The sequence below is a fragment of the Hyla sarda genome, unplaced genomic scaffold (assembly GCF_029499605.1).
Source record: "Hyla sarda isolate aHylSar1 unplaced genomic scaffold, aHylSar1.hap1 scaffold_1501, whole genome shotgun sequence".
Classification (NCBI taxonomy): Eukaryota; Metazoa; Chordata; class Amphibia; order Anura; family Hylidae; genus Hyla; species Hyla sarda.
This window is the reverse complement of record NW_026608135.1, coordinates 26,189-54,067: the sequence shown is the minus strand read 5'-3', so window position 1 is coordinate 54,067 and position 27,879 is coordinate 26,189. Positions and strand designations below refer to the sequence as shown.

General features: G+C 39.1%; 50 non-coding genes across 50 annotated transcripts; 25 read left to right on the top strand and 25 right to left on the bottom strand.

Moving 5' to 3' along the window:
- Nucleotides 1-219: 219 nt before the first annotated feature.
- On the bottom strand, nucleotides 220-292 carry TRNAF-GAA (transfer RNA phenylalanine (anticodon GAA)). Its single transcript has one exon. It is a non-coding gene; the product is annotated as a tRNA-Phe (tRNA).
- Nucleotides 293-445: 153 nt separating this feature from the next.
- Nucleotides 446-528, top strand: TRNAL-CAG (transfer RNA leucine (anticodon CAG)). The gene has a single exon. It is a non-coding gene; the product is annotated as a tRNA-Leu (tRNA).
- A 577-nt stretch (nucleotides 529-1,105) lies between these two features.
- TRNAF-GAA (transfer RNA phenylalanine (anticodon GAA)) lies at nucleotides 1,106-1,178 on the bottom strand. The gene has a single exon. It is a non-coding gene; the product is annotated as a tRNA-Phe (tRNA).
- Nucleotides 1,179-1,330: 152 nt separating this feature from the next.
- Nucleotides 1,331-1,413, top strand: TRNAL-CAG (transfer RNA leucine (anticodon CAG)). The gene has a single exon. It is a non-coding gene; the product is annotated as a tRNA-Leu (tRNA).
- Nucleotides 1,414-1,990: 577 nt separating this feature from the next.
- Nucleotides 1,991-2,063, bottom strand: TRNAF-GAA (transfer RNA phenylalanine (anticodon GAA)). The gene has a single exon. It is a non-coding gene; the product is annotated as a tRNA-Phe (tRNA).
- A 1,268-nt stretch (nucleotides 2,064-3,331) lies between these two features.
- Nucleotides 3,332-3,404, bottom strand: TRNAF-GAA (transfer RNA phenylalanine (anticodon GAA)). Its single transcript has one exon. It is a non-coding gene; the product is annotated as a tRNA-Phe (tRNA).
- A 152-nt stretch (nucleotides 3,405-3,556) lies between these two features.
- On the top strand, nucleotides 3,557-3,639 carry TRNAL-CAG (transfer RNA leucine (anticodon CAG)). The gene has a single exon. It is a non-coding gene; the product is annotated as a tRNA-Leu (tRNA).
- Nucleotides 3,640-4,216: 577 nt separating this feature from the next.
- Nucleotides 4,217-4,289, bottom strand: TRNAF-GAA (transfer RNA phenylalanine (anticodon GAA)). Its single transcript has one exon. It is a non-coding gene; the product is annotated as a tRNA-Phe (tRNA).
- A 152-nt stretch (nucleotides 4,290-4,441) lies between these two features.
- On the top strand, nucleotides 4,442-4,524 carry TRNAL-CAG (transfer RNA leucine (anticodon CAG)). The gene has a single exon. It is a non-coding gene; the product is annotated as a tRNA-Leu (tRNA).
- A 567-nt stretch (nucleotides 4,525-5,091) lies between these two features.
- TRNAF-GAA (transfer RNA phenylalanine (anticodon GAA)) lies at nucleotides 5,092-5,164 on the bottom strand. Its single transcript has one exon. It is a non-coding gene; the product is annotated as a tRNA-Phe (tRNA).
- A 152-nt stretch (nucleotides 5,165-5,316) lies between these two features.
- On the top strand, nucleotides 5,317-5,399 carry TRNAL-CAG (transfer RNA leucine (anticodon CAG)). Its single transcript has one exon. It is a non-coding gene; the product is annotated as a tRNA-Leu (tRNA).
- Nucleotides 5,400-5,976: 577 nt separating this feature from the next.
- TRNAF-GAA (transfer RNA phenylalanine (anticodon GAA)) lies at nucleotides 5,977-6,049 on the bottom strand. The gene has a single exon. It is a non-coding gene; the product is annotated as a tRNA-Phe (tRNA).
- A 152-nt stretch (nucleotides 6,050-6,201) lies between these two features.
- Nucleotides 6,202-6,284, top strand: TRNAL-CAG (transfer RNA leucine (anticodon CAG)). Its single transcript has one exon. It is a non-coding gene; the product is annotated as a tRNA-Leu (tRNA).
- A 577-nt stretch (nucleotides 6,285-6,861) lies between these two features.
- Nucleotides 6,862-6,934, bottom strand: TRNAF-GAA (transfer RNA phenylalanine (anticodon GAA)). Its single transcript has one exon. It is a non-coding gene; the product is annotated as a tRNA-Phe (tRNA).
- Nucleotides 6,935-7,086: 152 nt separating this feature from the next.
- Nucleotides 7,087-7,169, top strand: TRNAL-CAG (transfer RNA leucine (anticodon CAG)). Its single transcript has one exon. It is a non-coding gene; the product is annotated as a tRNA-Leu (tRNA).
- Nucleotides 7,170-7,971: 802 nt separating this feature from the next.
- Nucleotides 7,972-8,054, top strand: TRNAL-CAG (transfer RNA leucine (anticodon CAG)). The gene has a single exon. It is a non-coding gene; the product is annotated as a tRNA-Leu (tRNA).
- A 577-nt stretch (nucleotides 8,055-8,631) lies between these two features.
- Nucleotides 8,632-8,704, bottom strand: TRNAF-GAA (transfer RNA phenylalanine (anticodon GAA)). The gene has a single exon. It is a non-coding gene; the product is annotated as a tRNA-Phe (tRNA).
- Nucleotides 8,705-9,437: 733 nt separating this feature from the next.
- On the top strand, nucleotides 9,438-9,520 carry TRNAL-CAG (transfer RNA leucine (anticodon CAG)). The gene has a single exon. It is a non-coding gene; the product is annotated as a tRNA-Leu (tRNA).
- A 567-nt stretch (nucleotides 9,521-10,087) lies between these two features.
- TRNAF-GAA (transfer RNA phenylalanine (anticodon GAA)) lies at nucleotides 10,088-10,160 on the bottom strand. The gene has a single exon. It is a non-coding gene; the product is annotated as a tRNA-Phe (tRNA).
- Nucleotides 10,161-10,312: 152 nt separating this feature from the next.
- TRNAL-CAG (transfer RNA leucine (anticodon CAG)) lies at nucleotides 10,313-10,395 on the top strand. Its single transcript has one exon. It is a non-coding gene; the product is annotated as a tRNA-Leu (tRNA).
- An 802-nt stretch (nucleotides 10,396-11,197) lies between these two features.
- TRNAL-CAG (transfer RNA leucine (anticodon CAG)) lies at nucleotides 11,198-11,280 on the top strand. Its single transcript has one exon. It is a non-coding gene; the product is annotated as a tRNA-Leu (tRNA).
- Nucleotides 11,281-11,857: 577 nt separating this feature from the next.
- TRNAF-GAA (transfer RNA phenylalanine (anticodon GAA)) lies at nucleotides 11,858-11,930 on the bottom strand. Its single transcript has one exon. It is a non-coding gene; the product is annotated as a tRNA-Phe (tRNA).
- A 737-nt stretch (nucleotides 11,931-12,667) lies between these two features.
- Nucleotides 12,668-12,750, top strand: TRNAL-CAG (transfer RNA leucine (anticodon CAG)). Its single transcript has one exon. It is a non-coding gene; the product is annotated as a tRNA-Leu (tRNA).
- Nucleotides 12,751-13,327: 577 nt separating this feature from the next.
- Nucleotides 13,328-13,400, bottom strand: TRNAF-GAA (transfer RNA phenylalanine (anticodon GAA)). Its single transcript has one exon. It is a non-coding gene; the product is annotated as a tRNA-Phe (tRNA).
- A 153-nt stretch (nucleotides 13,401-13,553) lies between these two features.
- TRNAL-CAG (transfer RNA leucine (anticodon CAG)) lies at nucleotides 13,554-13,636 on the top strand. The gene has a single exon. It is a non-coding gene; the product is annotated as a tRNA-Leu (tRNA).
- A 577-nt stretch (nucleotides 13,637-14,213) lies between these two features.
- On the bottom strand, nucleotides 14,214-14,286 carry TRNAF-GAA (transfer RNA phenylalanine (anticodon GAA)). Its single transcript has one exon. It is a non-coding gene; the product is annotated as a tRNA-Phe (tRNA).
- Nucleotides 14,287-14,438: 152 nt separating this feature from the next.
- On the top strand, nucleotides 14,439-14,521 carry TRNAL-CAG (transfer RNA leucine (anticodon CAG)). Its single transcript has one exon. It is a non-coding gene; the product is annotated as a tRNA-Leu (tRNA).
- Nucleotides 14,522-16,439: 1,918 nt separating this feature from the next.
- TRNAF-GAA (transfer RNA phenylalanine (anticodon GAA)) lies at nucleotides 16,440-16,512 on the bottom strand. Its single transcript has one exon. It is a non-coding gene; the product is annotated as a tRNA-Phe (tRNA).
- Nucleotides 16,513-16,664: 152 nt separating this feature from the next.
- Nucleotides 16,665-16,747, top strand: TRNAL-CAG (transfer RNA leucine (anticodon CAG)). The gene has a single exon. It is a non-coding gene; the product is annotated as a tRNA-Leu (tRNA).
- A 577-nt stretch (nucleotides 16,748-17,324) lies between these two features.
- Nucleotides 17,325-17,397, bottom strand: TRNAF-GAA (transfer RNA phenylalanine (anticodon GAA)). Its single transcript has one exon. It is a non-coding gene; the product is annotated as a tRNA-Phe (tRNA).
- A 152-nt stretch (nucleotides 17,398-17,549) lies between these two features.
- On the top strand, nucleotides 17,550-17,632 carry TRNAL-CAG (transfer RNA leucine (anticodon CAG)). The gene has a single exon. It is a non-coding gene; the product is annotated as a tRNA-Leu (tRNA).
- Nucleotides 17,633-18,209: 577 nt separating this feature from the next.
- TRNAF-GAA (transfer RNA phenylalanine (anticodon GAA)) lies at nucleotides 18,210-18,282 on the bottom strand. The gene has a single exon. It is a non-coding gene; the product is annotated as a tRNA-Phe (tRNA).
- A 152-nt stretch (nucleotides 18,283-18,434) lies between these two features.
- On the top strand, nucleotides 18,435-18,517 carry TRNAL-CAG (transfer RNA leucine (anticodon CAG)). Its single transcript has one exon. It is a non-coding gene; the product is annotated as a tRNA-Leu (tRNA).
- Nucleotides 18,518-19,094: 577 nt separating this feature from the next.
- TRNAF-GAA (transfer RNA phenylalanine (anticodon GAA)) lies at nucleotides 19,095-19,167 on the bottom strand. Its single transcript has one exon. It is a non-coding gene; the product is annotated as a tRNA-Phe (tRNA).
- Nucleotides 19,168-19,319: 152 nt separating this feature from the next.
- On the top strand, nucleotides 19,320-19,402 carry TRNAL-CAG (transfer RNA leucine (anticodon CAG)). Its single transcript has one exon. It is a non-coding gene; the product is annotated as a tRNA-Leu (tRNA).
- A 577-nt stretch (nucleotides 19,403-19,979) lies between these two features.
- Nucleotides 19,980-20,052, bottom strand: TRNAF-GAA (transfer RNA phenylalanine (anticodon GAA)). The gene has a single exon. It is a non-coding gene; the product is annotated as a tRNA-Phe (tRNA).
- Nucleotides 20,053-20,789: 737 nt separating this feature from the next.
- On the top strand, nucleotides 20,790-20,872 carry TRNAL-CAG (transfer RNA leucine (anticodon CAG)). The gene has a single exon. It is a non-coding gene; the product is annotated as a tRNA-Leu (tRNA).
- A 577-nt stretch (nucleotides 20,873-21,449) lies between these two features.
- Nucleotides 21,450-21,522, bottom strand: TRNAF-GAA (transfer RNA phenylalanine (anticodon GAA)). Its single transcript has one exon. It is a non-coding gene; the product is annotated as a tRNA-Phe (tRNA).
- Nucleotides 21,523-21,675: 153 nt separating this feature from the next.
- On the top strand, nucleotides 21,676-21,758 carry TRNAL-CAG (transfer RNA leucine (anticodon CAG)). Its single transcript has one exon. It is a non-coding gene; the product is annotated as a tRNA-Leu (tRNA).
- Nucleotides 21,759-22,335: 577 nt separating this feature from the next.
- On the bottom strand, nucleotides 22,336-22,408 carry TRNAF-GAA (transfer RNA phenylalanine (anticodon GAA)). The gene has a single exon. It is a non-coding gene; the product is annotated as a tRNA-Phe (tRNA).
- Nucleotides 22,409-22,560: 152 nt separating this feature from the next.
- TRNAL-CAG (transfer RNA leucine (anticodon CAG)) lies at nucleotides 22,561-22,643 on the top strand. The gene has a single exon. It is a non-coding gene; the product is annotated as a tRNA-Leu (tRNA).
- Nucleotides 22,644-23,220: 577 nt separating this feature from the next.
- Nucleotides 23,221-23,293, bottom strand: TRNAF-GAA (transfer RNA phenylalanine (anticodon GAA)). Its single transcript has one exon. It is a non-coding gene; the product is annotated as a tRNA-Phe (tRNA).
- Nucleotides 23,294-24,561: 1,268 nt separating this feature from the next.
- Nucleotides 24,562-24,634, bottom strand: TRNAF-GAA (transfer RNA phenylalanine (anticodon GAA)). The gene has a single exon. It is a non-coding gene; the product is annotated as a tRNA-Phe (tRNA).
- A 152-nt stretch (nucleotides 24,635-24,786) lies between these two features.
- Nucleotides 24,787-24,869, top strand: TRNAL-CAG (transfer RNA leucine (anticodon CAG)). The gene has a single exon. It is a non-coding gene; the product is annotated as a tRNA-Leu (tRNA).
- Nucleotides 24,870-25,446: 577 nt separating this feature from the next.
- Nucleotides 25,447-25,519, bottom strand: TRNAF-GAA (transfer RNA phenylalanine (anticodon GAA)). The gene has a single exon. It is a non-coding gene; the product is annotated as a tRNA-Phe (tRNA).
- Nucleotides 25,520-25,671: 152 nt separating this feature from the next.
- TRNAL-CAG (transfer RNA leucine (anticodon CAG)) lies at nucleotides 25,672-25,754 on the top strand. Its single transcript has one exon. It is a non-coding gene; the product is annotated as a tRNA-Leu (tRNA).
- Nucleotides 25,755-26,331: 577 nt separating this feature from the next.
- On the bottom strand, nucleotides 26,332-26,404 carry TRNAF-GAA (transfer RNA phenylalanine (anticodon GAA)). Its single transcript has one exon. It is a non-coding gene; the product is annotated as a tRNA-Phe (tRNA).
- Nucleotides 26,405-26,556: 152 nt separating this feature from the next.
- Nucleotides 26,557-26,639, top strand: TRNAL-CAG (transfer RNA leucine (anticodon CAG)). Its single transcript has one exon. It is a non-coding gene; the product is annotated as a tRNA-Leu (tRNA).
- Nucleotides 26,640-27,216: 577 nt separating this feature from the next.
- On the bottom strand, nucleotides 27,217-27,289 carry TRNAF-GAA (transfer RNA phenylalanine (anticodon GAA)). The gene has a single exon. It is a non-coding gene; the product is annotated as a tRNA-Phe (tRNA).
- A 152-nt stretch (nucleotides 27,290-27,441) lies between these two features.
- Nucleotides 27,442-27,524, top strand: TRNAL-CAG (transfer RNA leucine (anticodon CAG)). Its single transcript has one exon. It is a non-coding gene; the product is annotated as a tRNA-Leu (tRNA).
- The last annotated feature ends 355 nt before the right edge of the window (nucleotides 27,525-27,879 follow it).

Below are 27,879 nucleotides of genomic sequence, written 5' to 3'. Positions count from 1 at the left end.
TCATGTGTAAAAATGTCTCTTTTTATAAAGAAAAAAAAACTTCAAAATTTTCAAAATGAAAACCAAACACTGTACTGGCATGAAATGCTAACGGGATATGTAAAACAATTTTCTCCACAATGCAAAATAGTGCCTATGAGGTATATTAACTAAGCTGCTAAAACTCTAAACGCATCAACGACTTAACTTACTTCAGTTGATTTTGAGACATAAGGAAACTGCCGAAACCCGGGATCAAACCAGGGACCTTTAGATCTTCAGTCTAACGCTCTCCCAACTGAGCTATTTCGGCTAATACACCTAGTTGACAGATGGTGGTGTAGGGCACAGTGTGGTAAAATGTCCCCAACGATAGGGATGTTTTTTCATGTGTTAAAACAACGGTTTTACAGCTCGCATGGCTTCTTTTTTTTTTTGCATTGGTGGAGGTGTAATAGAAAGCAAAGTCAGGATGGCCGAGCGGTCTAAGGCGCTGCGTTCAGGTCGCAGTCTCCTCTGGAGGCGTGGGTTCGAATCCCACTTCTGACAGATGTTTTTTATATAGAGACTAAAAATCTTCAAAAAATTTCAGAATGAAAACTACACACTGTACTGGCATGGAATGCTAACGGGATTTGTAAAATTATATTCACCACAATGCAACATAGGGCTTTTGAGGTATTTTACCTAAGCTGCCAAAACTCTAAACGCATCAACGATTTAACTCACTTTTGTGGATTTTGAGTTAAAATGAAACTGCTGAAACCAAGGATCAAAGCAGGGATATTTAGTCAAACGCTCTCCAAACAGAGCTAGTTCAGCTAACACACTTAGTGCATTGATGGTTGTGTAGATGGTTGTGTAGAGCACAGCATTGTAAGATGTCCCCAATAATAGGAATGGTTTTTCATGTGTAAAAATGTCTCTTTTTATAAAGAAAAAAAAACTTCAAAATTTTCAAAATGAAAACCAAACACTGTACTGGCATGAAATGCTAACGGGATATGTAAAACAATTTTCTCCACAATGCAAAATAGTGCCTATGAGGTATATTAACTAAGCTGCTAAAACTCTAAACGCATCAACGACTTAACTTACTTCAGTTGATTTTGAGACATAAGGAAACTGCCGAAACCCGGGATCGAACCAGGGACCTTTAGATCTTCAGTCTAACGCTCTCCCAACTGAGCTATTTCGGCTAATACACCTAGTTGACAGATGGTGGTGTAGGGCACAGTGTGGTAAAATGTCCCCAACGATAGGGATGTTTTTTCATGTGTTAAAACAACGGTTTTACAGCTCGCATGGCTTCTTTTTTTTTTGCATTGGTGGAGGTGTAATACAAAGCAAAGTCAGGATGGCCGAGCGGTCTAAGGCGCTGCGTTCAGGTCGCAGTCTCCTCTGGAGGCGTGGGTTCGAATCCCACTTCTGACAGATGTTTTTTATATAGAGACTAAAAATCTTCAAAAAATTTCAGAATGAAAACTACACACTGTACTGGCATGGAATGCTAACGGGATTTGTAAAATTATATTCACCACAATGCAACATAGGGCTTTTGAGGTATTTTACCTAAGCTGCCAAAACTCTAAACGCATCAACGATTTAACTCACTTTAGTGGATTTTGAGTTAAAATGAAACTGCTGAAACCAAGGATCAAAGCAGGGATATTTAGTCAAACGCTCTCCAAACAGAGCTAGTTCAGCTAACACACTTAGTGCATTGATGGTTGTGTAGATGGTTGTGTAGAGCACAGCATTGTAAGATGTCCCCAATAATAGGAATGGTTTTTCATGTGTAAAAATGTCTCTTTTTATAAAGAAAAAAAAACTTCAAAATTTTCAAAATGAAAACCAAACACTGTACTGGCATGAAATGCTAACGGGATATGTAAAACAATTTTCTCCACAATGCAAAATAGTGCCTATGAGGTATATTAACTAAGCTGCTAAAACTCTAAACGCATCAACGACTTAACTTACTTCAGTTGATTTTGAGACATAAGGAAACTGCCGAAACCCAGGATCGAACCAGGGACCTTTAGATCTTCAGTCTAACGCTCTCCCAACTGAGCTATTTCGGCTAATCCACCTAGTTGACAGTAGTGTTGAGCGGCATAGGCCATATTCGAATTCGCGAATATTCGCGAATATATGGACGAATATTCGTCATATATTCGCGAATATTCGCATATTCGTTATGTCCTAGTTTTATTTTCGCATATGCGAATATTCGTGTATGCGAAATTCGCGAATGCGAAAATTAACATAAGTGAATATTGGCATATGCAAAGTTAACACGTGCGAAAATTCGCATATGCGAAAATTAGATATGCAAATTTTCGCACGCCAGTCTCACATAGTAGTATTACAGTCTTCTTTACACCACACAAGCTGGAAGCAGAGAGGGATGATCACTGTGAAGAAAAAAAAAAAAAAAAAAAAAAAAAAAAACAATATTCGTAATTACGAATATATAGCGCTATATTCGCGAAATTCGCGAATTCGCGAATATGCGATATTCGCGAATAATATTCGAATTGCGAATATTCGCGAGCAACACTAGTTGACAGATGGTGGTGTAGGGCACAGTGTTGTAAAATGTCCCGAACGATAGGGATGTTTTTTCATGTGTTAAAACAACGGTTTTACAGCTCGCATGGCTTCTTTTTTGCATTGGTGGAGATGTAATACAAAGCAAAGTCAGGATGGCCGAGCGGTCTAAGGCGCTGCGTTCAGGTCGCAGTCTCCTCTGGAGGCGTGGGTTCGAATTCTACTTCTGACAGATGTTTTTTATATAGAGACTAAAAATCTTCAAAAAATTTCAGAATGAAAACTACACACTGTACTGGCATGGAATGCTAACGGGATTTGTAAAATTATATTCACCACAATGCAACATAGGGCTTTTGAGGTATTTTACCTAAGCTGCCAAAACTCTAAACGCATCAACGATTTAACTCACTTTAGTGGATTTTGAGTTAAAATGAAACTGCTGAAACCAAGGATCAAAGCAGTCAAACGCTCTCCCAACAGAGCTAGTTCAGCTAACACACTTAGTGCATTGATGGTTGTGTAGATGGTTGTGTAGAGCACAGCATAGTAAGATGTCCCCAATAATAGGAATGGTTTTTCATGTGTAAAAATGTCTCTTTTTATAAAGAAAAAAAAACTTCTAAATTTTCAAAATGAAAACCAAACACTGTACTGGCATGAAATGCTAACGGGATATGTAAAACAATTTTCTCCACAATGCAAAATAGTGCCTATGAGGTATATTAACTAAGCTGCTAAAACTCTAAACGCATCAACGACTTAACTTACTTCAGTTGATTTTGAGACATAAGGAAACTGCCGAAACCTGGGATCAAACCAGGGACCTTTAGATCTTCAGTCTAACGCTCTCCCAACTGAGCTATTTCGGCTAATACACCTAGTTGACAGATGGTGGTGTAGGGCACAGTGTTGTAAAATGTCCCCAACGATAGGGATGTTTTTTCATGTGTTAAAACAACGGTTTTACAGCTCGCATGGCTTCTTTTTTTTTCGCATTGGTGGAGGTGTAATACAAAGGAAAGTCAGGATGGCCGAGCGGTCTAAGGCGCTGCGATCAGGTCGCAGTCTCCTCTGGAGGCGTGGGTTCGAATCCCACTTCTGACAGATGTTTTTTATATAGAGACTAAAAATCTTCAAAAAATTTCGGAATGAAAACTACACACTGTACTGGCATGGAATGCTAACGGGATTTGTAAAATTATATTCACCACAATGCAACATAGGGCTTTTGAGGTATTTTACCTAAGCTGCCAAAACTCTAAACGCATCAACGATTTAACTCACTTTAGTGGATTTTGAGTTAAAATGAAACTGCTGAAACCAAGGATCAAAGCAGGGATATTTAGTCAAAAGCTCTCCCAACAGAGCTAGTTCAGCTAACACACTTAGTGCATTGATGGTTGTGTAGATGGTTGTGTAGAGCACAGCATAGTAAGATGTCCCCAATAATAGGAATGGTTTTTCATGTGTAAAAATGTCTCTTTTTATAAAGAAAAAAAAACTTCAAAATTTTCAAAATGAAAACCAAACACTGTACTGGCATGAAATGCTAACGGGATATGTAAAACAATTTTCTCCACAATGCAAAATAGTGCCTATGAGGTATATTAACTAAGCTGCTAAAACTCTAAACGCATCAACGACTTAACTTACTTCAGTTGATTTTGAGACATAAGGAAACTGCCGAAACCCGGGATCGAACCAGGGACCTTTAGATCTTCAGTCTAACGCTCTCCCAACTGAGCTATTTCGGCTAATACACCTAGTTGACAGATGGTGGTGTAGGGCACAGTGTGGTAAAATGTCCCCAACGATAGGGATGTTTTTTCATGTGTTAAAACAACGGTTTTACAGCTCGCATGGCTTCTTTTTTTTTTGCATTGGTGGAGGTGTAATACAAAGCAAAGTCAGGATGGCCGAGCGGTCTAAGGCGCTGCGATCAGGTCGCAGTCTCCTCTGGAGGCGTGGGTTCGAATCCCACTTCTGACATATGTTTTTTATATAGAGACTAAAAATCTTCAAAAAATTTCGGAATGAAAACTACACACTGTACTGGCATGGAATGCTAACGGGATTTGTAAAATTATATTCACCACAATGCAACATAGGGCTTTTGAGGTATTTTACCTAAGCTGCCAAAACTCTAAACGCATCAACGATTTAACTCACTTTAGTGGATTTTGAGTTAAAATGAAACTGCTGAAACCAAGGATCAAAGCAGTCAAACGCTCTCCCAACAGAGCTAGCTCAGCTAACACACTTAGTGCATTGACGGTTGTGTAGATGGTTGTGTAGAGCACAGCATTGTAAGATGTCCCCAATAATAGGAATGGTTTTTCATGTGTAAAAATGTCTCTTTTTATAAAGAAAAAAAAACTTCAAAATTTTAAAAATGAAAACCAAACACTGTACTGGCATGAAATGCTAACCGGATATGTAAAACAATTTTCTCCACAATGCAAAATAGTGCCTTTGAGGAATATTAACTAAGCTGCTAAAACTCTAAACGCATCAACGACTTAACTTACTTCAGTTGATTTTGAGACATAAGGAAACTGCCGAAACCCGGGACCGAACCAGGGACCTTTAGATCTTCAGTCTAACGCTCTCCCAACTGAGCTATTTCGGCTAATACACCTAGTTGACAGATGGTGGTGTAGGGCACAGTGTTGTAAAATGTCCCCAACGATAGGGATGTTTTTTCATGTGTTAAAACAACGGTTTTACAGCTCGCATGGCTTCTTTTTTTTTCGCATTGGTGGAGGTGTAATACAAAGGAAAGTCAGGATGGCCGAGCGGTCTAAGGCGCTGCGTTCAGGTCGCAGTCTCCTCTGGAGGCGTGGGTTCGAATCCCACTTCTGACAGATGTTTTTTATATAGAGACTAAAAATCTTCAAAAAATTTCGGAATGAAAACTACACACTGTACTGGCATGGAATGCTAACGGGATTTGTAAAATTATATTCACCACAATGCAACATAGGGCTTTTGAGGTATTTTACCTAAGCTGCCAAAACTCTAAACGCATCAACGATTTAACTCACTTTAGTGGATTTTGAGTTAAAATGAAACTGCTGAAACCAAGGATCAAAGCAGGGATATTTAGTCAAACGCTCTCCCAACAGAGCTAGTTCAGCTAACACACTTAGTGCATTGATGGTTGTGTAGATGGTTGTGTAGAGCACAGCATTGTAAGATGTCCCCAATAATAGGAATGGTTTTTCATGTGTAAAAATGTCTCTTTTTATAAAGAAAAAAAAACTTGAAAATTTTCAAAATGAAAACCAAACACTGTACTGGCATGAAATGCTAACGGGATATGTAAAACAATTTTCTCCACAATGCAAAATAGTGCCTATGAGGTATATTAACTAAGCTGCTAAAACTCTAAACGCATCAACGACTTAACTTACTTCAGTTGATTTTGAGACATAAGGAAACTGCCGAAACCCGGGATCGAACCAGGGACCTTTAGATCTTCAGTCTAACGCTCTCCCAACTGAGCTATTTCGGCTAATACACCTAGTTGACAGATGGTGGTGTAGGGCACAGTGTTGTAAAATGTCCCCAACGATAGGGATGTTTTTTCATGTGTTAAAACAACGGTTTTACAGCTCGCATGGCTTCTTTTTTTTTCGCATTGGTGGAGGTGTAATACAAAGGAAAGTCAGGATGGCCGAGCGGTCTAAGGCGCTGCGATCAGGTCGCAGTCTCCTCTGGAGGCGTGGGTTCGAATCCCACTTCTGACATATGTTTTTTATATAGAGACTAAAAATCTTCAAAAAATTTCGGAATGAAAACTACACACTGTACTGGCATGGAATGCTAACGGGATTTGTAAAATTATATTCACCACAATGCAACATAGGGCTTTTGAGGTATTTTACCTAAGCTGCCAAAACTCTAAACGCATCAACGATTTAACTCACTTTAGTGGATTTTGAGTTAAAATGAAACTGCTGAAACCAAGGATCAAAGCAGGGATATTTAGTCAAACGCTCTCCCAACAGAGCTAGTTCAGCTAACACACTTAGTGCATTGATGGTTGTGTAGATGGTTGTGTAGAGCACAGCATAGTAAGATGTCCCCAATAATAGGAATGGTTTTTCATGTGTAAAAATGTCTCTTTTTATAAAGAAAAAAAAACTTCAAAATTTTCAAAATGAAAACCAAACACTGTACTGGCATGAAATGCTAACGGGATATGTAAAACAATTTTCTCCACAATGCAAAATAGTGCCTATGAGGTATATTAACTAAGCTGCTAAAACTCTAAACGCATCAACGACTTAACTTACTTCAGTTGATTTTGAGACATAAGGAAACTGCCGAAACCCGGGATCAAACCAGGGACCTTTAGATCTTCAGTCTAACGCTCTCCCAACTGAGCTATTTCGGCTAATACACCTAGTTGACAGATGGTGGTGTAGGGCACAGTGTGGTAAAATGTCCCCAACGATAGGGATGTTTTTTCATGTGTTAAAACAACGGTTTTACAGCTCGCATGGCTTCTTTTTTTTTTGCATTGGTGGAGGTGTAATACAAAGCAAAGTCAGGATGGCCGAGCGGTCTAAGGCGCTGCGTTCAGGTCGCAGTCTCCACTGGAGGCGTGGGTTCGAATCCCACTTCTGACAGATGTTTTTTATATAGAGACTAAAAATCTTCAAAAAATTTCAGAATGAAAACTACACACTTTACTGGCATGGAATGCTAACGGGATTTGTAAAATTATATTCACCACAATGCAACATAGGGCTTTTGAGGTATTTTACCTAAGCTGCCAAAACTCTAAACGCATCAACGATTTAACTCACTTTAGTGGATTTTGAGTTAAAATGAAACTGCTGAAACCAAGGATCAAAGCAGGGATATTTAGTCAAACGCTCTCCAAACAGAGCTAGTTCAGCTAACACACTTAGTGCATTGATGGTTGTGTAGATGGTTGTGTAGAGCACAGCATTGTAAGATGTCCCCAATAATAGGAATGGTTTTTCATGTGTAAAAATGTCTCTTTTTATAAAGAAAAAAAAACTTCAAAATTTTCAAAATGAAAACCAAACACTGTACTGGCATGAAATGCTAACGGGATATGTAAAACAATTTTCTCCACAATGCAAAATAGTGCCTATGAGGTATATTAACTAAGCTGCTAAAACTCTAAACGCATCAACGACTTAACTTACTTCAGTTGATTTTGAGACATAAGGAAACTGCCGAAACCCGGGATCGAACCAGGGACCTTTAGATCTTCAGTCTAATGCACTCCCAACTGAGCTATTTCGGCTAATACACCTAGTTGACAGATGGTGGTGTAGGGCACAGTGTTGCAAAATGTCCCCAACGATAGGGATGTTTTTTCATGTGTTAAAACAACGGTTTTACAGCTCGCATGGCTTCTTTTTTTTTTGCATTGGTGGAGGTGTAATACAAAGCAAAGTCAGGATGGCCGAGCGGTCTAAGGCGCTGCGTTCAGGTCGCAGTCTCCTCTGGAGGCGTGGGTTCGAATCCCACTTCTGACAGATGTTTTTTATATAGAGACTAAAAATCTTCAAAAAATTTCAGAATGAAAACTACACACTGTACTGGCATGGAATGCTAACGGGATTTGTAAAATTATATTCACCACAATGCAACATAGGGCTTTTGAGGTATTTTACCTAAGCTGCCAAAACTCTAAACGCATCAACGATTTAACTCACTTTAGTGGATTTTGAGTTAAAATGAAACTGCTGAAACCAAGGATCAAAGCAGGGATATTTAGTCAAACGCTCTCCAAACAGAGCTAGTTCAGCTAACACACTTAGTGCATTGATGGTTGTGTAGATGGTTGTGTAGAGCACAGCATTGTAAGATGTCCCCAATAATAGGAATGGTTTTTCATGTGTAAAAATGTCTCTTTTTATAAAGAAAAAAAAACTTCAAAATTTTCAAAATGAAAACCAAACACTGTACTGGCATGAAATGCTAACGGGATATGTAAAACAATTTTCTCCACAATGCAAAATAGTGCCTATGAGGTATATTAACTAAGCTGCTAAAACTCTAAACGCATCAACGACTTAACTTACTTCAGTTGATTTTGAGACATAAGGAAACTGCCGAAACCCGGGATCGAACCAGGGACCTTTAGATCTTCAGTCTAACGCTCTCCCAACTGAGCTATTTCGGCTAATCCACCTAGTTGACAGTAGTGTTGAGCGGCATAGGCCATATTCGAATTCGCGAATATTCGCGAATATATGGACGAATATTCGTCATATATTCGCGAATATTCGCATATTCGTTATGTCCTAGTTTTATTTTCGCATATGCGAATATTCGTGTATGCGAAATTCGCGAATGCGAAAATTAACATAAGTGAATATTGGCATATGCAAAGTTAACACGTGCGAAAATTCGCATATGCGAAAATTAGATATGCAAATTTTCGCACGCCAGTCTCACATAGTAGTATTACAGTCTTCTTTACACCACACAAGCTGGAAGCAGAGAGGGATGATCACTGTGAAGAAAAAAAAAAAAAAAAACAATATTCGTAATTACGAATATATAGCGCTATATTCGCGAAATTCGCGAATTCGCGAATATGCGATATTCGCGAATAATATTCGAATTGCGAATATTCGCGAGCAACACTAGTTGACAGATGGTGGTGTAGGGCACAGTGTTGTAAAATGTCCCCAACGAAACCCGGGATCGAACCAGGGACCTTTAGATCTTCAGTCTAACGCTCTCCCAACTGAGCTATTTCGGCTAATACACCTAGTTGACAGATGGTGGTGTAGGGCACAGTGTTGTAAAATGTCCCGAACGATAGGGATGTTTTTTCATGTGTTAAAACAACGGTTTTACAGCTCGCATGGCTTCTTTTTTGCATTGGTGGAGATGTAATACAAAGCAAAGTCAGGATGGCCGAGCGGTCTAAGGCGCTGCGTTCAGGTCGCAGTCTCCTCTGGAGGCGTGGGTTCGAATCCCACTTCTGACAGATGTTTTTTATATAGAGACTAAAAATCTTCAAAAAATTTCAGAATGAAAACTACACACTGTACTGGCATGGAATGCTAACGGGATTTGTAAAATTATATTCACCACAATGCAACATAGGGCTTTTGAGGTATTTTACCTAAGCTGCCAAAACTCTAAACGCATCAACGATTTAACTCACTTTAGTGGATTTTGAGTTAAAATGAAACTGCTGAAACCAAGGATCAAAGCAGTCAAACGCTCTCCCAACAGAGCTAGTTCAGCTAACACACTTAGTGCATTGATGGTTGTGTAGATGGTTGTGTAGAGCACAGCATAGTAAGATGTCCCCAATAATAGGAATGGTTTTTCATGTGTAAAAATGTCTCTTTTTATAAAGAAAAAAAAACTTCTAAATTTTCAAAATGAAAACCAAACACTGTACTGGCATGAAATGCTAACGGGATATGTAAAACAATTTTCTCCACAATGCAAAATAGTGCCTATGAGGTATATTAACTAAGCTGCTAAAACTCTAAACGCATCAACGACTTAACTTACTTCAGTTGATTTTGAGACATAAGGAAACTGCCGAAACCCGGGATCAAACCAGGGACCTTTAGATCTTCAGTCTAACGCTCTCCCAACTGAGCTATTTCGGCTAATACACCTAGTTGACAGATGGTGGTGTAGGGCACAGTGTTGTAAAATGTCCCCAACGATAGGGATGTTTTTTCATGTGTTAAAACAACGGTTTTACAGCTCGCATGGCTTCTTTTTTTTTCGCATTGGTGGAGGTGTAATACAAAGGAAAGTCAGGATGGCCGAGCGGTCTAAGGCGCTGCGATCAGGTCGCAGTCTCCTCTGGAGGCGTGGGTTCGAATCCCACTTCTGACAGATGTTTTTTATATAGAGACTAAAAATCTTCAAAAAATTTCGGAATGAAAACTACACACTGTATTGGCATGGAATGCTAACGGGATTTGTAAAATTATATTCACCACAATGCAACATAGGGCTTTTGAGGTATTTTACCTAAGCTGCCAAAACTCTAAACGCATCAACGATTTAACTCACTTTAGTGGATTTTGAGTTAAAATGAAACTGCTGAAACCAAGGATCAAAGCAGGGATATTTAGTCAAAAGCTCTCCCAACAGAGCTAGTTCAGCTAACACACTTAGTGCATTGATGGTTGTGTAGATGGTTGTGTAGAGCACAGCATAGTAAGATGTCCCCAATAATAGGAATGGTTTTTCATGTGTAAAAATGTCTCTTTTTATAAAGAAAAAAAAACTTCAAAATTTTCAAAATGAAAACCAAACACTGTACTGGCATGAAATGCTAACGGGATATGTAAAACAATTTTCTCCACAATGCAAAATAGTGCCTATGAGGTATATTAACTAAGCTGCTAAAACTCTAAACGCATCAACGACTTAACTTACTTCAGTTGATTTTGAGACATAAGGAAACTGCCGAAACCCGGGATCGAACCAGGGACCTTTAGATCTTCAGTCTAACGCACTCCCAACTGAGCTATTTCGGCTAATACACCTAGTTGACAGATGGTGGTGTAGGGCACAGTGTGGTAAAATGTCCCCAACGATAGGGATGTTTTTTCATGTGTTAAAACAACGGTTTTACAGCTCGCATGGCTTCTTTTTTTTTTGCATTGGTGGAGGTGTAATACAAAGCAAAGTCAGGATGGCCGAGCGGTCTAAGGCGCTGCGTTCAGGTCGCAGTCTCCTCTGGAGGCGTGGGTTCGAATCCCACTTCTGACAGATGTTTTTTATATAGAGACTAAAAATCTTCAAAAAATTTCAGAATGAAAACTACACACTGTACTGGCATGGAATGCTAACGGGATTTGTAAAATTATATTCACCACAATGCAACATAGGGCTTTTGAGGTATTTTACCTAAGCTGCCAAAACTCTAAACGCATCAACGATTTAACTCACTTTAGTGGATTTTGAGTTAAAATGAAACTGCTGAAACCAAGGATCAAAGCAGGGATATTTAGTCAAACGCTCTCCAAACAGAGCTAGTTCAGCTAACACACTTAGTGCATTGATGGTTGTGTAGATGGTTGTGTAGAGCACAGCATTGTAAGATGTCCCCAATAATAGGAATGGTTTTTCATGTGTAAAAATGTCTCTTTTTATAAAGAAAAAAAAACTTCAAAATTTTCAAAATGAAAACCAAACACTGTACTGGCATGAAATGCTAACGGGATATGTAAAACAATTTTCTCCACAATGCAAAATAGTGCCTATGAGGTATATTAACTAAGCTGCTAAAACTCTAAACGCATCAACGACTTAACTTACTTCAGTTGATTTTGAGACATAAGGAAACTGCCGAAACCCGGGATCGAACCAGGGACCTTTAGATCTTCAGTCTAACGCTCTCCCAACTGAGCTATTTCGGCTAATCCACCTAGTTGACAGTAGTGTTGAGCGGCATAGGCCATATTCGAATTCGCGAATATTCGCGAATATATGGACGAATATTCGTCATATATTCGCGAATATTCGCATATTCGTTATGTCCTAGTTTTATTTTCGCATATGCGAATATTCGTGTATGCGAAATTCGCGAATGCGAAAATTAACATAAGTGAATATTGGCATATGCAAAGTTAACACGTGCGAAAATTCGCATATGCGAAAATTAGATATGCAAATTTTCGCACGCCAGTCTCACATAGTAGTATTACAGTCTTCTTTACACCACACAAGCTGGAAGCAGAGAGGGATGATCACTGTGAAGAAAAAAAAAAAAAAAAACAATATTCGTAATTACGAATATATAGCGCTATATTCGCGAAATTCGCGAATTCGCGAATATGCGATATTCGCGAATAATATTCGAATTGCGAATATTCGCGAGCAACACTAGTTGACAGATGGTGGTGTAGGGCACAGTGTTGTAAAATGTCCCCAACGAAACCCGGGATCGAACCAGGGACCTTTAGATCTTCAGTCTAACGCTCTCCCAACTGAGCTATTTCGGCTAATACACCTAGTTGACAGATGGTGGTGTAGGGCACAGTGTTGTAAAATGTCCCGAACGATAGGGATGTTTTTTCATGTGTTAAAACAACGGTTTTACAGCTCGCATGGCTTCTTTTTTTTTCGCATTGGTGGAGGTGTAATACAAAGGAAAGTCAGGATGGCCGAGCGGTCTAAGGCGCTGCGATCAGGTCGCAGTCTCCTCTGGAGGCGTGGGTTCGAATCCCACTTCTGACAGATGTTTTTTATATAGAGACTAAAAATCTTCAAAAAATTTCGGAATGAAAACTACACACTGTACTGGCATGGAATGCTAACGGGATTTGTAAAATTATATTCACCACAATGCAACATAGGGCTTTTGAGGTATTTTACCTAAGCTGCCAAAACTCTAAACGCATCAACGATTTAACTCACTTTAGTGGATTTTGAGTTAAAATGAAACTGCTGAAACCAAGGATCAAAGCAGGGATATTTAGTCAAAAGCTCTCCCAACAGAGCTAGTTCAGCTAACACACTTAGTGCATTGATGGTTGTGTAGATGGTTGTGTAGAGCACAGCATAGTAAGATGTCCCCAATAATAGGAATGGTTTTTCATGTGTAAAAATGTCTCTTTTTATAAAGAAAAAAAAACTTCAAAATTTTCAAAATGAAAACCAAACACTGTACTGGCATGAAATGCTAACGGGATATGTAAAACAATTTTCTCCACAATGCAAAATAGTGCCTATGAGGTATATTAACTAAGCTGCTAAAACTCTAAACGCATCAACGACTTAACTTACTTCAGTTGATTTTGAGACATAAGGAAACTGCCGAAACCCGGGATCAAACCAGGGACCTTTAGATCTTCAGTCTAACGCTCTCCCAACTGAGCTATTTCGGCTAATACACCTAGTTGACAGATGGTGGTGTAGGGCACAGTGTGGTAAAATGTCCCCAACGATAGGGATGTTTTTTCATGTGTTAAAACAACGGTTTTACAGCTCGCATGGCTTCTTTTTTTTTTTGCATTGGTGGAGGTGTAATAGAAAGCAAAGTCAGGATGGCCGAGCGGTCTAAGGCGCTGCGTTCAGGTCGCAGTCTCCTCTGGAGGCGTGGGTTCGAATCCCACTTCTGACAGATGTTTTTTATATAGAGACTAAAAATCTTCAAAAAATTTCAGAATGAAAACTACACACTGTACTGGCATGGAATGCTAACGGGATTTGTAAAATTATATTCACCACAATGCAACATAGGGCTTTTGAGGTATTTTACCTAAGCTGCCAAAACTCTAAACGCATCAACGATTTAACTCACTTTTGTGGATTTTGAGTTAAAATGAAACTGCTGAAACCAAGGATCAAAGCAGGGATATTTAGTCAAACGCTCTCCAAACAGAGCTAGTTCAGCTAACACACTTAGTGCATTGATGGTTGTGTAGATGGTTGTGTAGAGCACAGCATTGTAAGATGTCCCCAATAATAGGAATGGTTTTTCATGTGTAAAAATGTCTCTTTTTATAAAGAAAAAAAAACTTCAAAATTTTCAAAATGAAAACCAAACACTGTACTGGCATGAAATGCTAACGGGATATGTAAAACAATTTTCTCCACAATGCAAAATAGTGCCTATGAGGTATATTAACTAAGCTGCTAAAACTCTAAACGCATCAACGACTTAACTTACTTCAGTTGATTTTGAGACATAAGGAAACTGCCGAAACCCGGGATCGAACCAGGGACCTTTAGATCTTCAGTCTAACGCTCTCCCAACTGAGCTATTTCGGCTAATACACCTAGTTGACAGATGGTGGTGTAGGGCACAGTGTGGTAAAATGTCCCCAACGATAGGGATGTTTTTTCATGTGTTAAAACAACGGTTTTACAGCTCGCATGGCTTCTTTTTTTTTTGCATTGGTGGAGGTGTAATACAAAGCAAAGTCAGGATGGCCGAGCGGTCTAAGGCGCTGCGTTCAGGTCGCAGTCTCCTCTGGAGGCGTGGGTTCGAATCCCACTTCTGACAGATGTTTTTTATATAGAGACTAAAAATCTTCAAAAAATTTCAGAATGAAAACTACACACTGTACTGGCATGGAATGCTAACGGGATTTGTAAAATTATATTCACCACAATGCAACATAGGGCTTTTGAGGTATTTTACCTAAGCTGCCAAAACTCTAAACGCATCAACGATTTAACTCACTTTAGTGGATTTTGAGTTAAAATGAAACTGCTGAAACCAAGGATCAAAGCAGGGATATTTAGTCAAACGCTCTCCAAACAGAGCTAGTTCAGCTAACACACTTAGTGCATTGATGGTTGTGTAGATGGTTGTGTAGAGCACAGCATTGTAAGATGTCCCCAATAATAGGAATGGTTTTTCATGTGTAAAAATGTCTCTTTTTATAAAGAAAAAAAAACTTCAAAATTTTCAAAATGAAAACCAAACACTGTACTGGCATGAAATGCTAACGGGATATGTAAAACAATTTTCTCCACAATGCAAAATAGTGCCTATGAGGTATATTAACTAAGCTGCTAAAACTCTAAACGCATCAACGACTTAACTTACTTCAGTTGATTTTGAGACATAAGGAAACTGCCGAAACCCAGGATCGAACCAGGAACCTTTAGATCTTCAGTCTAACGCTCTCCCAACTGAGCTATTTCGGCTAATCCACCTAGTTGACAGTAGTGTTGAGCGGCATAGGCCATATTCGAATTCGCGAATATTCGCGAATATATGGACGAATATTCGTCATATATTCGCGAATATTCGCATATTCGTTATGTCCTAGTTTTATTTTCGCATATGCGAATATTCGTGTATGCGAAATTCGCGAATGCGAAAATTAACATAAGTGAATATTGGCATATGCAAAGTTAACACGTGCGAAAATTCGCATATGCGAAAATTAGATATGCAAATTTTCGCACGCCAGTCTCACATAGTAGTATTACAGTCTTCTTTACACCACACAAGCTGGAAGCAGAGAGGGATGATCACTGTGAAGAAAAAAAAAAAAAAAAAAAAAAAAAAAAACAATATTCGTAATTACGAATATATAGCGCTATATTCGCGAAATTCGCGAATTCGCGAATATGCGATATTCGCGAATAATATTCGAATTGCGAATATTCGCGAGCAACACTAGTTGACAGATGGTGGTGTAGGGCACAGTGTTGTAAAATGTCCCGAACGATAGGGATGTTTTTTCATGTGTTAAAACAACGGTTTTACAGCTCGCATGGCTTCTTTTTTGCATTGGTGGAGATGTAATACAAAGCAAAGTCAGGATGGCCGAGCGGTCTAAGGCGCTGCGTTCAGGTCGCAGTCTCCTCTGGAGGCGTGGGTTCGAATTCTACTTCTGACAGATGTTTTTTATATAGAGACTAAAAATCTTCAAAAAATTTCAGAATGAAAACTACACACTGTACTGGCATGGAATGCTAACGGGATTTGTAAAATTATATTCACCACAATGCAACATAGGGCTTTTGAGGTATTTTACCTAAGCTGCCAAAACTCTAAACGCATCAACGATTTAACTCACTTTAGTGGATTTTGAGTTAAAATGAAACTGCTGAAACCAAGGATCAAAGCAGTCAAACGCTCTCCCAACAGAGCTAGTTCAGCTAACACACTTAGTGCATTGATGGTTGTGTAGATGGTTGTGTAGAGCACAGCATAGTAAGATGTCCCCAATAATAGGAATGGTTTTTCATGTGTAAAAATGTCTCTTTTTATAAAGAAAAAAAAACTTCTAAATTTTCAAAATGAAAACCAAACACTGTACTGGCATGAAATGCTAACGGGATATGTAAAACAATTTTCTCCACAATGCAAAATAGTGCCTATGAGGTATATTAACTAAGCTGCTAAAACTCTAAACGCATCAACGACTTAACTTACTTCAGTTGATTTTGAGACATAAGGAAACTGCCGAAACCTGGGATCAAACCAGGGACCTTTAGATCTTCAGTCTAACGCTCTCCCAACTGAGCTATTTCGGCTAATACACCTAGTTGACAGATGGTGGTGTAGGGCACAGTGTTGTAAAATGTCCCCAACGATAGGGATGTTTTTTCATGTGTTAAAACAACGGTTTTACAGCTCGCATGGCTTCTTTTTTTTTCGCATTGGTGGAGGTGTAATACAAAGGAAAGTCAGGATGGCCGAGCGGTCTAAGGCGCTGCGATCAGGTCGCAGTCTCCTCTGGAGGCGTGGGTTCGAATCCCACTTCTGACAGATGTTTTTTATATAGAGACTAAAAATCTTCAAAAAATTTCGGAATGAAAACTACACACTGTACTGGCATGGAATGCTAACGGGATTTGTAAAATTATATTCACCACAATGCAACATAGGGCTTTTGAGGTATTTTACCTAAGCTGCCAAAACTCTAAACGCATCAACGATTTAACTCACTTTAGTGGATTTTGAGTTAAAATGAAACTGCTGAAACCAAGGATCAAAGCAGGGATATTTAGTCAAAAGCTCTCCCAACAGAGCTAGTTCAGCTAACACACTTAGTGCATTGATGGTTGTGTAGATGGTTGTGTAGAGCACAGCATAGTAAGATGTCCCCAATAATAGGAATGGTTTTTCATGTGTAAAAATGTCTCTTTTTATAAAGAAAAAAAAACTTCAAAATTTTCAAAATGAAAACCAAACACTGTACTGGCATGAAATGCTAACGGGATATGTAAAACAATTTTCTCCACAATGCAAAATAGTGCCTATGAGGTATATTAACTAAGCTGCTAAAACTCTAAACGCATCAACGACTTAACTTACTTCAGTTGATTTTGAGACATAAGGAAACTGCCGAAACCCGGGATCAAACCAGGGACCTTTAGATCTTCAGTCTAACGCTCTCCCAACTGAGCTATTTCGGCTAATACACCTAGTTGACAGATGGTGGTGTAGGGCACAGTGTGGTAAAATGTCCCCAACGATAGGGATGTTTTTTCATGTGTTAAAACAACGGTTTTACAGCTCGCATGGCTTCTTTTTTTTTTGCATTGGTGGAGGTGTAATAGAAAGCAAAGTCAGGATGGCCGAGCGGTCTAAGGCGCTGCGTTCAGGTCGCAGTCTCCTCTGGAGGCGTGGGTTCGAATCCCACTTCTGACAGATGTTTTTTATATAGAGACTAAAAATCTTCAAAAAATTTCAGAATGAAAACTACACACTGTACTGGCATGGAATGCTAACGGGATTTGTAAAATTATATTCACCACAATGCAACATAGGGCTTTTGAGGTATTTTACCTAAGCTGCCAAAACTCTAAACGCATCAACGATTTAACTCACTTTAGTGGATTTTGAGTTAAAATGAAACTGCTGAAACCAAGGATCAAAGCAGGGATATTTAGTCAAACGCTCTCCAAACAGAGCTAGTTCAGCTAACACACTTAGTGCATTGATGGTTGTGTAGATGGTTGTGTAGAGCACAGCATTGTAAGATGTCCCCAATAATAGGAATGGTTTTTCATGTGTAAAAATGTCTCTTTTTATAAAGAAAAAAAAACTTCAAAATTTTCAAAATGAAAACCAAACACTGTACTGGCATGAAATGCTAACGGGATATGTAAAACAATTTTCTCCACAATGCAAAATAGTGCCTATGAGGTATATTAACTAAGCTGCTAAAACTCTAAACGCATCAACGACTTAACTTACTTCAGTTGATTTTGAGACATAAGGAAACTGCCGAAACCCGGGATCGAACCAGGGACCTTTAGATCTTCAGTCTAACGCTCTCCCAACTGAGCTATTTCGGCTAATACACCTAGTTGACAGATGGTGGTGTAGGGCACAGTGTTGTAAAATGTCCCCAACGATAGGGATGTTTTTTCATGTGTTAAAACAACGGTTTTACAGCTCGCATGGCTTCTTTTTTTTTCGCATTGGTGGAGGTGTAATACAAAGGAAAGTCAGGATGGCCGAGCGGTCTAAGGCGCTGCGATCAGGTCGCAGTCTCCTCTGGAGGCGTGGGTTCGAATCCCACTTCTGACAGATGTTTTTTATATAGAGACTAAAAATCTTCAAAAAATTTCGGAATGAAAACTACACACTGTACTGGCATGGAATGCTAACGGGATTTGTAAAATTATATTCACCACAATGCAACATAGGGCTTTTGAGGTATTTTACCTAAGCTGCCAAAACTCTAAACGCATCAACGATTTAACTCACTTTAGTGGATTTTGAGTTAAAATGAAACTGCTGAAACCAAGGATCAAAGCAGGGATATTTAGTCAAACGCTCTCCCAACAGAGCTAGTTCAGCTAACACACTTAGTGCATTGATGGTTGTGTAGATGGTTGTTTAGAGCACAGCATAGTAAGATGTCCCCAATAATAGGAATGGTTTTTCATGTGTAAAAATGTCTCTTTTTATAAAGAAAAAAAAACTTCAAAATTTTCAAAATGAAAACCAAACACTGTACTGGCATGAAATGCTAACGGGATATGTAAAACAATTTTCTCCACAATGCAAAATAGTGCCTATGAGGTATATTAACTAAGCTGCTAAAACTCTAAACGCATCAACGACTTAACTTACTTCAGTTGATTTTGAGACATAAGGAAACTGCCGAAACCCGGGATCAAACCAGGGACCTTTAGATCTTCAGTCTAACGCTCTCCCAACTGAGCTATTTCGGCTAATACACCTAGTTGACAGATGGTGGTGTAGGGCACAGTGTGGTAAAATGTCCCCAACGATAGGGATGTTTTTTCATGTGTTAAAACAACGGTTTTACAGCTCGCATGGCTTCTTTTTTTTTTGCATTGGTGGAGGTGTAATACAAAGCAAAGTCAGGATGGCCGAGCGGTCTAAGGCGCTGCGTTCAGGTCGCAGTCTCCTCTGGAGGCGTGGGTTCGAATCCCACTTCTGACAGATGTTTTTTATATAGAGACTAAAAATCTTCAAAAAATTTCAGAATGAAAACTACACACTGTACTGGCATGGAATGCTAACGGGATTTGTAAAATTATATTCACCACAATGCAACATAGGGCTTTTGAGGTATTTTACCTAAGCTGCCAAAACTCTAAACGCATCAACGATTTAACTCACTTTAGTGGATTTTGAGTTAAAATGAAACTGCTGAAACCAAGGATCAAAGCAGGGATATTTAGTCAAACGCTCTCCAAACAGAGCTAGTTCAGCTAACACACTTAGTGCATTGATGGTTGTGTAGATGGTTGTGTAGAGCACAGCATTGTAAGATGTCCCCAATAATAGGAATGGTTTTTCATGTGTAAAAATGTCTCTTTTTATAAAGAAAAAAAAACTTCAAAATTTTCAAAATGAAAACCAAACACTGTACTGGCATGAAATGCTAACGGGATATGTAAAACAATTTTCTCCACAATGCAAAATAGTGCCTATGAGGTATATTAACTAAGCTGCTAAAACTCTAAACGCATCAACGACTTAACTTACTTCAGTTGATTTTGAGACATAAGGAAACTGCCGAAACCCGGGATCGAACCAGGGACCTTTAGATCTTCAGTCTAACGCTCTCCCAACTGAGCTATTTCGGCTAATCCACCTAGTTGACAGTAGTGTTGAGCGGCATAGGCCATATTCGAATTCGCGAATATTCGCGAATATATGGACGAATATTCGTCATATATTCGCGAATATTCGCATATTCGTTATGTCCTAGTTTTATTTTCGCATATGCGAATATTCGTGTATGCGAAATTCGCGAATGCGAAAATTAACATAAGTGAATATTGGCATATGCAAAGTTAACACGTGCGAAAATTCGCATATGCGAAAATTAGATATGCAAATTTTCGCACGCCAGTCTCACATAGTAGTATTACAGTCTTCTTTACACCACACAAGCTGGAAGCAGAGAGGGATGATCACTGTGAAGAAAAAAAAAAAAAAAAACAATATTCGTAATTACGAATATATAGCGCTATATTCGCGAAATTCGCGAATTCGCGAATATGCGATATTCGCGAATAATATTCGAATTGCGAATATTCGCGAGCAACACTAGTTGACAGATGGTGGTGTAGGGCACAGTGTTGTAAAATGTCCCCAACGAAACCCGGGATCGAACCAGGGACCTTTAGATCTTCAGTCTAACGCTCTCCCAACTGAGCTATTTCGGCTAATACACCTAGTTGACAGATGGTGGTGTAGGGCACAGTGTTGTAAAATGTCCCGAACGATAGGGATGTTTTTTCATGTGTTAAAACAACGGTTTTACAGCTCGCATGGCTTCTTTTTTTTTCGCATTGGTGGAGGTGTAATACAAAGGAAAGTCAGGATGGCCGAGCGGTCTAAGGCGCTGCGATCAGGTCGCAGTCTCCTCTGGAGGCGTGGGTTCGAATCCCACTTCTGACAGATGTTTTTTATATAGAGACTAAAAATCTTCAAAAAATTTCGGAATGAAAACTACACACTGTACTGGCATGGAATGCTAACGGGATTTGTAAAATTATATTCACCACAATGCAACATAGGGCTTTTGAGGTATTTTACCTAAGCTGCCAAAACTCTAAACGCATCAACGATTTAACTCACTTTAGTGGATTTTGAGTTAAAATGAAACTGCTGAAACCAAGGATCAAAGCAGGGATATTTAGTCAAAAGCTCTCCCAACAGAGCTAGTTCAGCTAACACACTTAGTGCATTGATGGTTGTGTAGATGGTTGTGTAGAGCACAGCATAGTAAGATGTCCCCAATAATAGGAATGGTTTTTCATGTGTAAAAATGTCTCTTTTTATAAAGAAAAAAAAACTTCAAAATTTTCAAAATGAAAACCAAACACTGTACTGGCATGAAATGCTAACGGGATATGTAAAACAATTTTCTCCACAATGCAAAATAGTGCCTATGAGGTATATTAACTAAGCTGCTAAAACTCTAAACGCATCAACGACTTAACTTACTTCAGTTGATTTTGAGACATAAGGAAACTGCCGAAACCCGGGATCAAACCAGGGACCTTTAGATCTTCAGTCTAACGCTCTCCCAACTGAGCTATTTCGGCTAATACACCTAGTTGACAGATGGTGGTGTAGGGCACAGTGTGGTAAAATGTCCCCAACGATAGGGATGTTTTTTCATGTGTTAAAACAACGGTTTTACAGCTCGCATGGCTTCTTTTTTTTTTTGCATTGGTGGAGGTGTAATAGAAAGCAAAGTCAGGATGGCCGAGCGGTCTAAGGCGCTGCGTTCAGGTCGCAGTCTCCTCTGGAGGCGTGGGTTCGAATCCCACTTCTGACAGATGTTTTTTATATAGAGACTAAAAATCTTCAAAAAATTTCAGAATGAAAACTACACACTGTACTGGCATGGAATGCTAACGGGATTTGTAAAATTATATTCACCACAATGCAACATAGGGCTTTTGAGGTATTTTACCTAAGCTGCCAAAACTCTAAACGCATCAACGATTTAACTCACTTTTGTGGATTTTGAGTTAAAATGAAACTGCTGAAACCAAGGATCAAAGCAGGGATATTTAGTCAAACGCTCTCCAAACAGAGCTAGTTCAGCTAACACACTTAGTGCATTGATGGTTGTGTAGATGGTTGTGTAGAGCACAGCATTGTAAGATGTCCCCAATAATAGGAATGGTTTTTCATGTGTAAAAATGTCTCTTTTTATAAAGAAAAAAAAACTTCAAAATTTTCAAAATGAAAACCAAACACTGTACTGGCATGAAATGCTAACGGGATATGTAAAACAATTTTCTCCACAATGCAAAATAGTGCCTATGAGGTATATTAACTAAGCTGCTAAAACTCTAAACGCATCAACGACTTAACTTACTTCAGTTGATTTTGAGACATAAGGAAACTGCCGAAACCCGGGATCGAACCAGGGACCTTTAGATCTTCAGTCTAACGCTCTCCCAACTGAGCTATTTCGGCTAATACACCTAGTTGACAGATGGTGGTGTAGGGCACAGTGTGGTAAAATGTCCCCAACGATAGGGATGTTTTTTCATGTGTTAAAACAACGGTTTTACAGCTCGCATGGCTTCTTTTTTTTTTGCATTGGTGGAGGTGTAATACAAAGCAAAGTCAGGATGGCCGAGCGGTCTAAGGCGCTGCGTTCAGGTCGCAGTCTCCTCTGGAGGCGTGGGTTCGAATCCCACTTCTGACAGATGTTTTTTATATAGAGACTAAAAATCTTCAAAAAATTTCAGAATGAAAACTACACACTGTACTGGCATGGAATGCTAACGGGATTTGTAAAATTATATTCACCACAATGCAACATAGGGCTTTTGAGGTATTTTACCTAAGCTGCCAAAACTCTAAACGCATCAACGATTTAACTCACTTTAGTGGATTTTGAGTTAAAATGAAACTGCTGAAACCAAGGATCAAAGCAGGGATATTTAGTCAAACGCTCTCCAAACAGAGCTAGTTCAGCTAACACACTTAGTGCATTGATGGTTGTGTAGATGGTTGTGTAGAGCACAGCATTGTAAGATGTCCCCAATAATAGGAATGGTTTTTCATGTGTAAAAATGTCTCTTTTTATAAAGAAAAAAAAACTTCAAAATTTTCAAAATGAAAACCAAACACTGTACTGGCATGAAATGCTAACGGGATATGTAAAACAATTTTCTCCACAATGCAAAATAGTGCCTATGAGGTATATTAACTAAGCTGCTAAAACTCTAAACGCATCAACGACTTAACTTACTTCAGTTGATTTTGAGACATAAGGAAACTGCCGAAACCCAGGATCGAACCAGGGACCTTTAGATCTTCAGTCTAACGCTCTCCCAACTGAGCTATTTCGGCTAATCCACCTAGTTGACAGTAGTGTTGAGCGGCATAGGCCATATTCGAATTCGCGAATATTCGCGAATATATGGACGAATATTCGTCATATATTCGCGAATATTCGCATATTCGTTATGTCCTAGTTTTATTTTCGCATATGCGAATATTCGTGTATGCGAAATTCGCGAATGCGAAAATTAACATAAGTGAATATTGGCATATGCAAAGTTAACACGTGCGAAAATTCGCATATGCGAAAATTAGATATGCAAATTTTCGCACGCCAGTCTCACATAGTAGTATTACAGTCTTCTTTACACCACACAAGCTGGAAGCAGAGAGGGATGATCACTGTGAAGAAAAAAAAAAAAAAAAAAAAAAAAAAAAACAATATTCGTAATTACGAATATATAGCGCTATATTCGCGAAATTCGCGAATTCGCGAATATGCGATATTCGCGAATAATATTCGAATTGCGAATATTCGCGAGCAACACTAGTTGACAGATGGTGGTGTAGGGCACAGTGTTGTAAAATGTCCCGAACGATAGGGATGTTTTTTCATGTGTTAAAACAACGGTTTTACAGCTCGCATGGCTTCTTTTTTGCATTGGTGGAGATGTAATACAAAGCAAAGTCAGGATGGCCGAGCGGTCTAAGGCGCTGCGTTCAGGTCGCAGTCTCCTCTGGAGGCGTGGGTTCGAATTCTACTTCTGACAGATGTTTTTTATATAGAGACTAAAAATCTTCAAAAAATTTCAGAATGAAAACTACACACTGTACTGGCATGGAATGCTAACGGGATTTGTAAAATTATATTCACCACAATGCAACATAGGGCTTTTGAGGTATTTTACCTAAGCTGCCAAAACTCTAAACGCATCAACGATTTAACTCACTTTAGTGGATTTTGAGTTAAAATGAAACTGCTGAAACCAAGGATCAAAGCAGTCAAACGCTCTCCCAACAGAGCTAGTTCAGCTAACACACTTAGTGCATTGATGGTTGTGTAGATGGTTGTGTAGAGCACAGCATAGTAAGATGTCCCCAATAATAGGAATGGTTTTTCATGTGTAAAAATGTCTCTTTTTATAAAGAAAAAAAAACTTCTAAATTTTCAAAATGAAAACCAAACACTGTACTGGCATGAAATGCTAACGGGATATGTAAAACAATTTTCTCCACAATGCAAAATAGTGCCTATGAGGTATATTAACTAAGCTGCTAAAACTCTAAACGCATCAACGACTTAACTTACTTCAGTTGATTTTGAGACATAAGGAAACTGCCGAAACCTGGGATCAAACCAGGGACCTTTAGATCTTCAGTCTAACGCTCTCCCAACTGAGCTATTTCGGCTAATACACCTAGTTGACAGATGGTGGTGTAGGGCACAGTGTTGTAAAATGTCCCCAACGATAGGGATGTTTTTTCATGTGTTAAAACAACGGTTTTACAGCTCGCATGGCTTCTTTTTTTTTCGCATTGGTGGAGGTGTAATACAAAGGAAAGTCAGGATGGCCGAGCGGTCTAAGGCGCTGCGATCAGGTCGCAGTCTCCTCTGGAGGCGTGGGTTCGAATCCCACTTCTGACAGATGTTTTTTATATAGAGACTAAAAATCTTCAAAAAATTTCGGAATGAAAACTACACACTGTACTGGCATGGAATGCTAACGGGATTTGTAAAATTATATTCACCACAATGCAACATAGGGCTTTTGAGGTATTTTACCTAAGCTGCCAAAACTCTAAACGCATCAACGATTTAACTCACTTTAGTGGATTTTGAGTTAAAATGAAACTGCTGAAACCAAGGATCAAAGCAGGGATATTTAGTCAAAAGCTCTCCCAACAGAGCTAGTTCAGCTAACACACTTAGTGCATTGATGGTTGTGTAGATGGTTGTGTAGAGCACAGCATAGTAAGATGTCCCCAATAATAGGAATGGTTTTTCATGTGTAAAAATGTCTCTTTTTATAAAGAAAAAAAAACTTCAAAATTTTCAAAATGAAAACCAAACACTGTACTGGCATGAAATGCTAACGGGATATGTAAAACAATTTTCTCCACAATGCAAAATAGTGCCTATGAGGTATATTAACTAAGCTGCTAAAACTCTAAACGCATCAACGACTTAACTTACTTCAGTTGATTTTGAGACATAAGGAAACTGCCGAAACCCGGGATCAAACCAGGGACCTTTAGATCTTCAGTCTAACGCTCTCCCAACTGAGCTATTTCGGCTAATACACCTAGTTGACAGATGGTGGTGTAGGGCACAGTGTGGTAAAATGTCCCCAACGATAGGGATGTTTTTTCATGTGTTAAAACAACGGTTTTACAGCTCGCATGGCTTCTTTTTTTTTTGCATTGGTGGAGGTGTAATAGAAAGCAAAGTCAGGATGGCCGAGCGGTCTAAGGCGCTGCGTTCAGGTCGCAGTCTCCTCTGGAGGCGTGGGTTCGAATCCCACTTCTGACAGATGTTTTTTATATAGAGACTAAAAATCTTCAAAAAATTTCAGAATGAAAACTACACACTGTACTGGCATGGAATGCTAACGGGATTTGTAAAATTATATTCACCACAATGCAACATAGGGCTTTTGAGGTATTTTACCTAAGCTGCCAAAACTCTAAACGCATCAACGATTTAACTCACTTTAGTGGATTTTGAGTTAAAATGAAACTGCTGAAACCAAGGATCAAAGCAGGGATATTTAGTCAAACGCTCTCCAAACAGAGCTAGTTCAGCTAACACACTTAGTGCATTGATGGTTGTGTAGATGGTTGTGTAGAGCACAGCATTGTAAGATGTCCCCAATAATAGGAATGGTTTTTCATGTGTAAAAATGTCTCTTTTTATAAAGAAAAAAAAACTTCAAAATTTTCAAAATGAAAACCAAACACTGTACTGGCATGAAATGCTAACGGGATATGTAAAACAATTTTCTCCACAATGCAAAATAGTGCCTATGAGGTATATTAACTAAGCTGCTAAAACTCTAAACGCATCAACGACTTAACTTACTTCAGTTGATTTTGAGACATAAGGAAACTGCCGAAACCCGGGATCGAACCAGGGACCTTTAGATCTTCAGTCTAACGCTCTCCCAACTGAGCTATTTCGGCTAATACACCTAGTTGACAGATGGTGGTGTAGGGCACAGTGTTGTAAAATGTCCCCAACGATAGGGATGTTTTTTCATGTGTTAAAACAACGGTTTTACAGCTCGCATGGCTTCTTTTTTTTTCGCATTGGTGGAGGTGTAATACAAAGGAAAGTCAGGATGGCCGAGCGGTCTAAGGCGCTGCGATCAGGTCGCAGTCTCCTCTGGAGGCGTGGGTTCGAATCCCACTTCTGACAGATGTTTTTTATATAGAGACTAAAAATCTTCAAAAAATTTCGGAATGAAAACTACACACTGTACTGGCATGGAATGCTAACGGGATTTGTAAAATTATATTCACCACAATGCAACATAGGGCTTTTGAGGTATTTTACCTAAGCTGCCAAAACTCTAAACGCATCAACGATTTAACTCACTTTAGTGGATTTTGAGTTAAAATGAAACTGCTGAAACCAAGGATCAAAGCAGGGATATTTAGTCAAACGCTCTCCCAACAGAGCTAGTTCAGCTAACACACTTAGTGCATTGATGGTTGTGTAGATGGTTGTTTAGAGCACAGCATAGTAAGATGTCCCCAATAATAGGAATGGTTTTTCATGTGTAAAAATGTCTCTTTTTATAAAGAAAAAAAAACTTCAAAATTTTCAAAATGAAAACCAAACACTGTACTGGCATGAAATGCTAACGGGATATGTAAAACAATTTTCTCCACAATGCAAAATAGTGCCTATGAGGTATATTAACTAAGCTGCTAAAACTCTAAACGCATCAACGACTTAACTTACTTCAGTTGATTTTGAGACATAAGGAAACTGCCGAAACCCGGGATCAAACCAGGGACCTTTAGATCTTCAGTCTAACGCTCTCCCAACTGAGCTATTTCGGCTAATACACCTAGTTGACAGATGGTGGTGTAGGGCACAGTGTGGTAAAATGTCCCCAACGATAGGGATGTTTTTTCATGTGTTAAAACAACGGTTTTACAGCTCGCATGGCTTCTTTTTTTTTTGCATTGGTGGAGGTGTAATACAAAGCAAAGTCAGGATGGCCGAGCGGTCTAAGGCGCTGCGTTCAGGTCGCAGTCTCCTCTGGAGGCGTGGGTTCGAATCCCACTTCTGACAGATGTTTTTTATATAGAGACTAAAAATCTTCAAAAAATTTCAGAATGAAAACTACACACTGTACTGGCATGGAATGCTAACGGGATTTGTAAAATTATATTCACCACAATGCAACATAGGGCTTTTGAGGTATTTTACCTAAGCTGCCAAAACTCTAAACGCATCAACGATTTAACTCACTTTAGTGGATTTTGAGTTAAAATGAAACTGCTGAAACCAAGGATCAAAGCAGGGATATTTAGTCAAACGCTCTCCAAACAGAGCTAGTTCAGCTAACACACTTAGTGCATTGATGGTTGTGTAGATGGTTGTGTAGAGCACAGCATTGTAAGATGTCCCCAATAATAGGAATGGT